Raw genomic sequence first — 13,491 nt, forward strand, 5'->3', positions numbered from 1 at the left:
TTCGGATAGAATTTCTACCCAAGCGGCAGGAATACCAGCACAAACTGCAGTTCGCACTGCACTCGTGGAACTTCGCTGAGATTTTTTATAACTTCACGGAGTTCGGCGTAGCAAAACTCTGCGAACTACGCCCAGGCCTACATAAGCCACAATGTATCTATGAGCATTTGGATGACCATTGTTTTGATCAAGGATGGTCCCCAGTCCCACCTGGCTTGCATTTACTGTGATCTCAGTATGTAGATTGGGGTCTAAATAGGCCATTTCAGTTGAATTATTAATCAAATGTTTTATTCTTTTGAAACTTTGGTCACATTCAGGAGACCACTGGAATGGAACGTTCTGCTTTGTTAGGTCTCTCAATGAGGCACTCTCTGCTGCATAGTCAGTAACTGGCCATGCGTACAAAGTATCGTACATGGTTACATCTTGTGGGGGACAAGTAAAAGACAGTGCTTTCACCTTATCTTGGTCAGAAGCTATTTCCCATCAGAGAATATGTGCCCAAAGAATTTAAATATGGTCTTGTGAAACTCACACTTTCCTGCATTCAGAGTGAGGCCTGCATCAGCAAGTAACTTACACACTTGTGTTGGAGACTTATTATACTCCTTTCGTATGGTCCCAAACACCAGTATGCTATAACTGTAATTAAAAACATGTGTAACAGGTTGAATTACAAAGAGTATAACATCCTGAAATATTTTCACAGCCAAAGATACTCTAAAACTCAGTATTTTGTATCTGAACAAACCAACATAAGTCGTAAAAGTAGTAATGTACTGCCAATTCTCTTCCAGCTCAAGTTGATGGTATCCCTTGTTCAAGTCAAGATGGGAGAAGAATTTGGCTCCATTTAATTGCATGATTGTGTCCGCTGCGGGGACCAGGATGTTTTTCTCTCTCAATTGCATTGTTGGTCTGGTGCATATCAACACAAATGTGCTCTGCATCTCCACTGTCTATTTTTGGCACCACCACTATGGGCAAGACCTATGAAGTAGAACCAGTGGAACGTTCCATGATGTTATGCTTCAACAGCGTTTCTAGTTCTTTCTCAACGGATTTTTGCAAGTGAAAAGTGACTCTCTGGTGCCATTGCGCCATAGGGTGAATGTCTTCGTTAATATGAAGTTGCACTTTAATTTTCTTGAGTTTTCCTAAACAATGAAACAACAATGGTAACTGACTTACAATTTCAGACTGAGTACGAAGGTTGTAATTGAGCATTCAGTCCCATGTCAGCAGCAGTGGCAAAGTTGAGCAGGCATGGACTGGATGAGGTTCTTTGAAGGACATGGATCAGCGCTTGCACTGATGTTGTTTTGTGTAGCATGGTTTCTGTGAATGACCCTTGGCTTTGCAGTCGTACAGAAGCGCCCAAGTGTATACCTTTGTGCCTGATGGAGTAATATGAGGCACAGAGTTATGCTGTTAAAATTTTCCCTAGGCATGAAGTTGTTCGAAGCACCACTGTCTATGATGAAAGTTTCTGGCTGATCATTCACTTTCAGTATTATTTTGGAACAACGTCAAAATGAAGTTTGCGTTTCGTTTGGTGAATTTCTTTTGGACTGTGGTCTTCTTTACAAGCAGTTAATCCTACATGTACAAACTGCTCTTTGATAGCTACCGTTAGTGCACACCCATTCATTGTAACTCGACAGCGATGTCGAAGAGCCTTTATATGATGAGGATTGATCTAGCCTTGCTTCCATTGGTTGTAGTTGATGTTGCTTTTTGATTTTGCGGTAGTGGTGAGAATGTTTCTGAAACTTTCCGGCTCCCTTTTTCTCTTCTCGTGGTGATGCATTTGATTTATCTTTCACTCTGAAAACTATTATGAAGTGTGTTTTTTTCACAACCTTTGCATGTCTGTCCTATGGCTGGACATTTCCCTTTATGGGGAAGTGAAAATCCGCATAGGAAACGCAACTTTGATTTCTTTAAAGATGTCGACTTACTTGCATCTTGTTTTCACCTGTGTTTGCATTTCATAGTCAGGACTGATTCATGATGGGCCATTCCCGCTTCCATATCAGTAGCTTGTCATTCTTCTTGTTCGTCTGCTCTCGTAGTCATTAACATTTTCTCCAGACTGTGTATTTCTCTCAAAATGCGCCTTCTAATTGAATTGGGAAGGCAGCAATCCATGATCCTGAGATGCATGTCTTCTTCTTTGGTGAAATCACAGAACTCACAGTGCTTAAAGAGTGTATGTATCAAGTATTCCAACAAACTCATCCATTGTTTCACCAACCTAATGTCATGCTTGGTTGAAGATGTATCTTTCATAGTCAACGTTCAGCAGTGGATTGAACTTGGCTTCTAACGCCTCTGGTATCTTTTGATACGATTGTGCTTCAGTTGGCAAGACTTTCTTTATCACTTCTTTCACTCCATCACCAGCAAGATTCTTTAAGTATTTAATGATCTTCTTAGAATCTTCTTCATCTGGGGCATCTATGACATCATCAAATGTTTTGATCCATGCAGCCCACATGGCACTAATATTTTTTTTATCTACCAAGTTAAATGGCGGGAGTGGTTTCAGGAATGCAGCTGCTGTATATTTTGAACTTGCGTCTGTCTACATTGTGTTGGCACCATGATGGAGTACTTGCAACTTCTGCAAACACAAACCATGTGTTTGTACTTGGGCCTCCACATCTGATTGGAGGTCATAAAGCATATGGCATATGTGGAGAAGTGTGGCTCAGGGGTTAGAGGCAGCAGACCCGGTAGCTGAGATCGGTCCTGGACCAGGGTTCAATTCCCCGCCTCGGCGGGTCTTGGGCTAAAAATTCCACGGACTTGATAATTCTCGCCCCGGTGCCTCCTCGACTCACGGGTTCACACTCTGCGACTCTGGGCAATAGCTTGCTTAATCTCCACAACGGCCCCTCGCGGCGGGATACCTGACTTTCACCTTGTGGATACCCTGCTATCTCACAGGGGAATACCAGGACGGGTTCCCTAAGCAAGCGCCGGGAAACCCACTGCGGGTAGCTGTGCGCTATATAAGCTCAACTACACATATCATATATGTTTCTGCCGGTAAGTAAGTTTCTGCTTTCATATTTAGTTATTTCTCCCTTTAGCATTTGCTTTTCATGGATGATGGCTCTGGGTTAGGGAGCAGCGCAATATCTCTTCTTTCAGCCTTACCAGCAGATTCTGGTGAGCTTTTCAAATTTGCACCTCTGTCAGGCCTTCAACTTTTTTTTTTTATATGTTTATTGATTTTAAGTAGTAAACATCATCATTGATGCAATGTAATTCATAAAGAACAAGCAGTAGCATAGTACTCTACATCAACTGCAGTGCGGACTAAGCATAAAGGGAAAAGAAAAAAGATTTGCAACATCTTTTAAACTGTCTCCTATTCCCAATATCTCTCACTAGACAGTTATTGTGCAATATTGTTACTATATTATGTGCAAATATAACATTTTGACCCGTATCCGTACTTCGAGATGTTTTTGAGTTCTTCAAGTAGTGTGTTCTCCAGTGGATGTGTTATCATCTCCCTCTAATTAACTTGAAATTTAGAGCTAGCTGTCTAGCGTTCTTTGCTCACTGTGTTGTGTTTCACCTTGCGATTTCAAGGCAGGTCTTCTGGGATTGTCGCTGCTGCCTTTCATGTCATCTCATAACTATGATATAGGCTCCAGATGTTCTTCGGGCGACTCTTGGAAGAGGGCAATTCACTATGTAACTCTGTTTGTGTATTGCAGTACATCAGATCCTTTTGCCCAGTTCGCCACAGTGGGAGTCGGATCTCTTGACCAACAAATCGCCACTCGGCACTTCGCCAGTAGAAGCCCCATGTCAACCAACCTTCTTACCCCCTAGATAGCTGCTTCGAGTACCCCAATAATGCAAGCATTGGATCGAGGGACAGCTCCATGCCGAGTATATCACCTATTTTTAAAATATTTGTACCCAGAATTCAGCAGGCCTTTAACTTCTAGGTCCGTGTACAGGTTGAAATGAGGATTTGACTACACATACACCGACCTCAGACTTTGCATCAATTTGGGTCGCACATGACACGTACAAACCATTTGCTGCACAGTTGCATACTGTCGGGGAGAGTAGTCTTGTTTCTTTGGGCACGTATCCCCTACTCGTCTCCAGTTTTAGCATCCTCCGAGCAGTGGCAGGCTCAGGTAAGCGTGGCGGGGCGGGGCATGCAGGGTGGTATTTGGGGAACTCGACAGACAACGGAATAAGTATAACTAAATAAATAATACCTATTCTGTCGGCTCCCCCCTGCTGCGCCCTGCCCTGCCACACTGTGCTTACCTGAGCTGGCTGCCGCTGCACCTTCCTCAGCTCGAGAGCATGCAAATAAAACACGCTACACATGCAGCCCTGTAACAGACATTTTAATTCTCCAGCATATTATCACATTACAGCATGACTTTAATAACCACATCTTAACACGTTCAAGCAGCTTTCGTAATTCTTGTATAATGTCTGCAGAGAACCGCGAGGGCTTTAGCACTCATAATTTTAAAGACAATACAAACAGCAATCCAGCCCCAAGTCACTATAAGTAGACTGGGGAAGTGGCACACAGAATGTAGAAGCAAATGTTTTGAAGTAGGACACACTGTTCTGTCTAGAGGTGGCTCAGAACTGAGATTCCCCGGGTGAGATCAGCTCGACTCTCCTGAAGGTACCAAGCCAGACTCTCAGAAGAGTATCATAATTCAGCAGTATTTGCTCGGATATAAGGACCTATTTCACTAATGTGCATTTGAATCATGTTCGAACTGATGGTAACAAGTCGGGGAAAGACTCCCATTTTAATCTTGCATTTTGTTACAATGTGTTATGATTGACGATCATTGTTACTTCCGACTGATTTGTCATGAAAAAGCAAAAAGTTTAATTATTTCCAAGGTAGGATTCAGGCACCTTGATTAAGGTCTTCTAAATGTAATTTTTATATTTGGCGTGTAAATTCCCATACTGCAAATACGCTTTGCTGGAATACTTCCAAATTTGACATGGATCAAAAGCGTAATTGTTATTTTTACTGCAGGCTTCCTCAACAAATAATTTTGTGTACGTGTTCATTCAGAAAGTGCTTTCTTTTGGACTTCCTTCTGGAATAGGCTACTTAGGTAATACAAGGCAGAGTAGGCTAGATGTACAAAGTATTTTTGCAGCAGCAATCGGCCTGATTCGCGGAATCAGGCCTTTTGTGACTGCATAAATGCCTTTTGAGATGTACAGAGCGTAGATTGCGATTTGGTAACTTGGTACCAAATTGCAATTTGGATTTTGGGGTTTGGTATATGGGAGGGGCATGTTGAGGGTGTCCTTTCCTAATACCAAACTAAAATAATGTGTATGAATATTTTGTGACCGAAATGCTGTCTCAAATACAATGTTGGTAACTTATTTGCAAACGGGAAGGGGTTCCCTTGGGACTCCTTCCCCTTTGAGAATGTGTATACAAATATTTTAAATAGCAGGCAGTGGATCCACAGACTATTGCCTGCTCTAAAAAAAAAATGAAACATTGAATTTTTTATTTTCAAACGCATCTCGTTTTCCTTAAATGAAAATTGGCTGCACTTAAAAATATAGAAGTTTGCGAAATGTAAAAGCAATCACAGACATGATGGTCTGCTGACCCCAGTAGGTCACCATCACTGTGATTTTAGCAAATCCTAGTAGGTCTCAATTTGCAACTTCATTAATATCCATGAGGTAGGTATAAGCGCCGGGACACTCCTCGGAGTAGCCGTGCGCTATATAAGCAACCCCATTAACATAACATAACATATTTGTGACCCACTATGAATCGCTATACAAAACTCAGAGTTTCAAACATTAGGAATAGTGATTTCCTAATTGTGATTCACAGAAAATTGCAATTATAAAATCGCTATTCCTAACCTTTGTATGTCTAGCTCAATTGTCCCTAGGTGTTAGAATGATAGAAGCTCATGTTGTCCTAATCAAGTACACATTTTATTACTCACTGAAAAATAAAAAGCTGAGTCAAAAATGGCAGATCAAATCTGCATCTAAATGATCCTTATTTAGGCGTTCAGACATTTTAGTAATATTTCTGACTATTTACATCAAAGAGACCAGTGATATTCAAAAGTTGTAAGATAAGCAGCATTGCCTACTGTCTTTGTTTGTTGTATAGATATATAATTTGTTTGCTCTATCCACTTTAGAGGCATGTATCCTTTAATTACAAATACATACTGTAATCCTACATCCCCAGAGCCTGTTATCATTAAGCACTGTGAGGACCATCGCAGTCCTATGGAAATTAGGGCCTGATTTATATCTTGGTGGAAGCATACTCTGTCACATACTCTGTCACAATGTCAACAGAGTAGGCTTACCAACAGAAAAATGGTCTGCCCTCCCAATGTAGATGTGGGCCAACCATAGGTTTAATCACGGGGCAGACCACTCTGTCTCTACCTTGATTAAACTCCTGAAGCTGCCCTGTGGAGTAAGGGTTGTTGGAGGCAGACCTGTAATTCTGCCCACCTGATTGAGAAGGGCAACATTTCCACTGTCCTTCACCACCAGTAAAACCTTGAACTCTGAGACTCCCCTGTGTTAACAAAGTGAAAGTTAGGATAATGGCACCCTGACTTCAGGCTATGTAAATCTGTACTATCAGAAAACTGGAGGGGTGGCATGGTGAATATCAGTTGTGCAGAAAACAAAACTGGGATTAGACATCCTTTCAGTTGGATGTATCTCTGGCGATGGGAAGAAGGGCAGGGTTATACTGATGGTGTACTTCCATCTACTCTGACAGTGTGCCCAAATATCCCAAAGTGAGAATGCCAAATACTGGGGTTGGCCTTGACCCCACAGAAAGGAACATTGATATACATAACATTCTGACTCTCCAAGAAATATTAAACTACATGCCACAATTCTGACAACATTTAATCTATAATCCTATCACAGACCCTCAGGTTGCACATATTGAATCCAAAAAGTAAATCTAACATCACACGGTGCCAAACATAATGAAAGAGGGGTATGTAACAGAGCTAGCCCATTGATGGTGCAACTAGGAACATATACAATGATCCAGCTGTTAGTTACATTAAACATTTATGATCATATTTCACCATTTGTTCATGAACACTGAAATCTTCCATATCATTGTTAAGTATGTACTACTAGTTTTGTTATTGCCCTTCGAGTCCAATTTTAGTTGTTTTGCATATTTGATATATGAAAGTAAAGTTCAGACCACCATCCTAACTCCATTTGCAAATTGACAATATGCATTACTGTCACCATGAATTTTCGGCACAGTTCTATCTGTCTTATTTACAAGGCCATGTTGCCTTCTTTGAGCTGGAGCGTTATCTCTTCTGTTCATCAATGTTATCATGTTGATCTCCATCATCTCTAAGTTCAATGGTGTCCTGCTGTTTCTGCGAGTAGTGATTGCAAACACTTACACTCTGTCCACTTGATCCTTTTTCTGCTGGTTCAGTGATTTTCTTACAGAAACTGACATGGACCCAGTTATTGTATCCTTCACCATAGTGTTATTCACCAACAATATTTGAAAAGGTCTCTTACGGTGGGATTGAAGAGCTAAACTGTGCTTGTGCAGTTTCACATTGACCTAGTCTCCTTGTTGTGGCGGATATCTCGTCCACTGTATTGCAAGTGCCAGAGGATATAATGCACCTGTAATATGGTGGATGGGATATCTGTCAAGAGTAAGCTATTTGCCAAAGTCTAATTCAGCCCCTTAGTTTTCCTAACCAATATTTTCCCATTAGTATTCCAAATGTACTCAGAAATGTCTTTCTGTTTGGAGCATTTCTGATGCTCTTGGGGGCAAGACACACACAGTACATCAGGCATGGTTAACTTTAACCATTTTATATTTTATTATTTGATTCTGGTGCTTTAAAGTCCCAGATGACTGAAAATGATAGAGGCAATGAAACTTTTGCAGAATGATGAGGACTTTACACACCTTCCAAGTAAACTAATCGAATAAAATGAGTTCTGAATCAATAAAGACTGGAATTCCAAACTACAGAATGAAATCTTTCAGCAAACAGTTGGCAACTGTTCGAGTATTTGCAGAAACAAAAGAAAAAGCTATAACTATAACATACTCAAAGATTTGATATTTGAGCATTTGAAACAAATTGAGTTGGATTGGTACCTGGGATCCCATGACATATCTGTCCATCTCTTGCTGTTGTCTACATGATATACGTGTCAGATGGTCACAGTAAATGTTGCTGGGAAGCCAAATTTGAAAACATAGTTGAAAATCAGTGTTCCACTGATGTTGAAAAGAAGACACTACCTCGCAATCCTGCTTCTGCTTGCCATTCTGTGGTACATGTGAGCAAAATGGAACAACCAGATCAATTGATGATTGTGCAAAAAGGAAGAGTATATAAAATTAATGTTTGGGAGAATAAGTAGTTAGAGGTATGTAAGATATGGTAACTGTACCTGCGTAGTCACCCAGAAAAGCTTTACTCTGGTGACACCAGGTATAACGTTTTTTCTGATGAGCAGTACCTTTGAACACAGCAATTTCAGGAGGTAGTTGAAGATCAGTAAGCAAATAGGATACAGAATCACCATTGTTGATGGGTGTACCAAAGAAGTACGAAGTCCCCTGTGGGCAAAGATCGGTCCAAAGTCATTCACAGCACCAAAATCATAATTTGAACCTGTATAGGTTGTGACTGTCTTCTCCGTTGCTAAACACAGGACTAAGTAAGAACTACAAGGTCATCAACCTGAGTGTAATGAACTCCATGCAACTCAGAACTTTCAAACAACAATTGAGACAGTACACGCAGCATACGTTGGCCTTGCATGAAATATCATCAATGAATAAGTAGTCCGCTTTTGGGAGAGTGGCGTCTGATAGATAAATATGTTGTTTTGCACCATGAGCTCTTATTAGTAAACAATCTTGATGATTCACATCATGGGATGTGCGTAAAACTTTAGCAGTATTGAGAGCTGTGGTGTGAGGAGATATTAGGAGGGGTGAGAAGAATAAGCTTGGTTTGCCCTTAGCGCACCTAGTATTTGTGAGTTGCTGGGTCTATTTATCCGAAGCTATACAACAACTGCATGTGACTCGGCAATGTGGCGAGCACAAGGTAAGTGGTTTTATTTATTTATTTATTTATTTTCCATATCCCGTCGGATGTCTACTTTCCCCCAAACCACCGCCTTACTGCTCTAACCTGTACAGGCTGCACCTGCATTCTCCTCTATTTCTTTTAAAATCCTATGGACCATCATAATCTTGCTCCTGTGTGGTGGACTGTAGCATGCAAACTTCTGCCCATGACCTGGAGGCTGGTACTCTAGCTTCTTGAAGAATTTTGTTAGCTTCAGCTCCCCCCTTACATAACCTCTTCTGCGTCGCCATGACAAGGCTCTCAATGCTGCTCATTCCATTATTTCAAAAACATATGTGCAAACATAAACACAGAAGACATAAAAAAAATAACTAATTAAAAATGAGAGGAACATTTTAAAAAAAATGATTTTGATGACAGGTTGGAAAAATGGATTTTTGATTCTAACTTAAATTACTATGTGGCTGCCCTGTATCCCATCTATTAACACCAATGTAAGAAATTGGGGTATTATTTTGGGGGGAAACTACTCAGCTCAAGTAATATTCACAATACTTGTCAGGGTGAATTCCTAAAGTCACTAAAATAACCTAAGCTCATATCCCAGTAGCTGAGACACAGGGTTGCATGACGTTACATCGCATTCCGTTGTAACACATGCCTTGACCACGCATGCGTTACAATGCAAATGCCATTACAATGCAAACCCTACAACGCATACTTTTTCAACAAATATGCCTTTACCACGCATGCCTTTACAACAAAATTAGTTGTAAAACCATGAATGATAATGCATATGTGTTGTAAAAGTTTCCTTGACCCCTACCTTAAATCCTAATCCCAGTCCCTGGCACACACCACCCCTGCCCCCAACACCTTTCCCCAAAAATACCCTTCCCCTGCCCTAAACCCTAAAACCCTACCCCAACTCGACTACCCCTGGCCCCCAACCCTACCCATGCCCTAAACCCCTACCCCTGTGTGAACACCCTGGCCCCTAGCCCTTTCCCTACCCTAAACCCTAAAACAATACCCATGCATGATCCCCCTGGCCCCAGCCCTTTCCCTACCCTAAACCCTAAAACACTACCCTTGTGAGACCCACCCACTTCCAGCCCTTTCCCTACCCTAAAACACTACCACTGTATGACCCCCCTCAGCCCGAGCCTTTTCCCTACCCTAAACCAAACTACACTAGCCCAGCGTGTCCTCCCCTACCTCCTAGGCCCTAAATTAGTAGCCCTACCAACCCAGGTCCAATCCGCCAAACTCTTTTCATGTGGTTCGTGCAGGCAGCTTGTCTGAAGGGGCGGTGCTCGTCGTTGTGTGGAAGCGGAAGAGTCTCTCTGTTTTCTCTAATAAGGTGGATCACCTACCAACACAGCTGTTTCCACTCATATGCATATATTTTTTACTACACTTACTTCTTCACCATACATACCTTTACAACGAAATTTGTTGTAAAGGAATGCGTGGTAAATGAATATACGCAGCAAAAATATGGTGTAGTAAAGTCTACATGTTGTAATGACGCATGCGTTGTAAGGCTTTCATTGTAATGGCAGGCTTGGAACCAGCCGCATTGTAATGGCTGTTTCCCATGACACATATGAGATGTGATTACCTTTAAGGCATTGTTGAAAGTATTTATCTAGTATTAAAAGAGTAATAAAGTCAAACTGCAAAACAATGGAAAATCCAAATTGAATTAGAAAAATAGAGTAAAATGTAATACCCACAATCACACCATAATGACAATAATCCAATAAGAGGACCAGAGATATGATTTCTCGATAAGTCAATGGTCATGGTAGCCTGGGACCTAGGCACAATTTGAACTTGGCCAGGATAGAGTGTAGATCGGAGACACTAAACAAATTTGCGCTGGTCAAAGATTTTACCTTCTAACTTTAGTTCTTTAAATCACAATCTATCACAGGAGTGCATTTCTAATGCCCCCCAGGACTGCAGGGGAGGCACTTAGAGATTCACAAGGTGACAGTCAGAGTCCATTGCAGGTCCAGTTGTCACTGGCCAGCTGGGCAAGTACAGGATAGGCTTATTTTATATCTGTAGCTTGAACAAGAGGTAAGCCTTATGACCTTTGAGTCCATTTCGTTGTCCTGAGTAAAAGAGGGAGAGCACGTCCAGTCCTTCATGGCTCTTCCCAAGTCTTAGAAAGCAGGGTCTATCCTCTTCTTAGCTTCTACAGGTCCAGAAGTGTTCTGAAATGGGAACCTGGAGGCTTTTATGCCTTGTGTAAATTTGTGTTTGAGACTGAACCCCAGAGGTGCCCTAACCAATAGGATAAGGTTCCAAGGGCTAACCCTACCCATTTTGTTCATTTTCAACATGGCTGAAGTCTTCAGACACACTAAACACATTAAGCTTCTGATCTGAGGGCTGGGGGTGTGTTTGGCGAGTGAACAATGGTAATCATAGTGAATTCTCATAGCTAACTCTAATATCCAGTTGTAGGCAGTTTCTGTACACCCAACAAACTCAGGGTCAGAATTCATATAGAAATAATTATCTTCCAGCAACCAGAAAGTGGATACAAACATGCTGTTTTTTGCATCATGTGTCCCTCCTTTGAAGTGTGCATCAAACGTCATATGACAAACCCCAGCAGGCCTGTCAAGCAGGTATTGACACTCCAGCAGGATTTGAAACTGTGATGTCAGCAAGGGACTAGTGTAATGAATGCCAGTCTGTCTGAAGGGACAAAAGAAGAGGGCGGGTCTGGGTGTTAATTACATCGACTTGTGACAGGGTAGCTATCTTTGAGGTTAATCAAGTCATTTGACCGAGCCGACAGGAAATCTTATTATGGGTACAGCAGCGCCTGCCAAACCCAAGGCCTTTAGTTCCTGTCCTGAGAGTAAGTTTACACCTCATTCATGCCCTTTAAAAATTCTAATTACTTGCTGGCAGAATGGAGAGAGGATAATGCAGAATCAGCTTCCACTGACTTTAGGCAAGGCAAAAGTGACCTTTTCAACGCCATCTTTCAAAAATATTATTTTGAAAAGTTAAAAAATAGTATTTTGATCTGTTCCCCAGGAGGATTTATTAAACTTAATATTGTATCCTAAAGGTTGTGTGCCACATTAACCTTTAGATGTCCTGCTTTTAAATACCATGCAACCTGCCTTTATGGGCAGAAGCACTTACTTAGGGGTGACTTATAAATATTTGAAAGAAGGGCTTTAGGCCTGTCAAAAGGGGTTGTTTTGACAGTCTATTTGCAGTTTAAACCTACACAGCCAAGCCTCTGGTGGCATGCCTTCACTCATGTTTACATTGTCACTGTAGTGGATGGCATCATAGGGGCTGCAGTCCACTTGTGTCATTTAACTTAAAGGCCCTGGGAACACCTTGGTACAATATAATACAGGCTCATAGGGGGAACTTAAATAAGCTACGTAGGTGTATACCAACCTCATAATGTTGGAAGGAGTAGCACAGGCACTTTACTATTGATTGGCAGGGGTAAAGTGCACAGAGTTTGATAGCCATCAAAAATAGGGTTTCTCAAAAAGCAAAACAAAATTGGGGTGACCATGCAGAAAGGGCATGTTTCCAACAGTTTATGTAATTCAGTTGCAAAGGAATATCTTATTTCCTCTTCTTTTTGACTTAGAAATAAATTACCAATTCTCAATCAAGAATTGATTATGATTAAAAACCTGCTCAATCATTAGTGAATGCTGAAGTTGGAGAGCTTTATATCAGATCATGCCCACTTTATCATTACATTAGAATTAGGATAGCACTCACAGTTGGGGACATGCTATATCAGGATAGCAACATTACATTGTCACTTTAATTTCATGTCCACATTGCTAAACAAAACATTGAACAGAGAATGTCCATTGATAGGCAATTTCCATTCAGTGGCTCAGGCAGTAGGGGAATTATCGTCCTTGTCCTGGAGAGGTTTGTGGATAAAACAAGACCTCAGCTAGAACTATGAACATAGAAAACTATGTTGTAATATTCTGGCATATTCACTATATCATCTAGAATGGGTAACTACAGTATAACAGAGTACATATAACTTAACCTATCTGAATGTGTACCTATGAATTTAATCAACCCCTCCTCCCCCTTGGCAAATTCAGTATAGCACGCAATGCCCCCTCCAGTGTGTATTTAAACAATGAAAAGAAAACCACAGTGTGTAAATCAATAATCTCGCTCATTGTGTAACTGATCCTTATAAGTTTAAGAAATCCCACTTCAAGGGTCTGATAGTGATACCCACAAAGAGTTAGTAAGTAGGTGTTGCCATGAATTAGGTCTCATTTGTTAAAAAACGCCCCATATACTTTTGAATTTAGACATT

The sequence above is a fragment of the Lissotriton helveticus genome, chromosome 9 (genome assembly GCF_964261635.1).
Source record: "Lissotriton helveticus chromosome 9, aLisHel1.1, whole genome shotgun sequence".
NCBI lineage: Eukaryota > Metazoa > Chordata > Amphibia > Caudata > Salamandridae > Lissotriton > Lissotriton helveticus.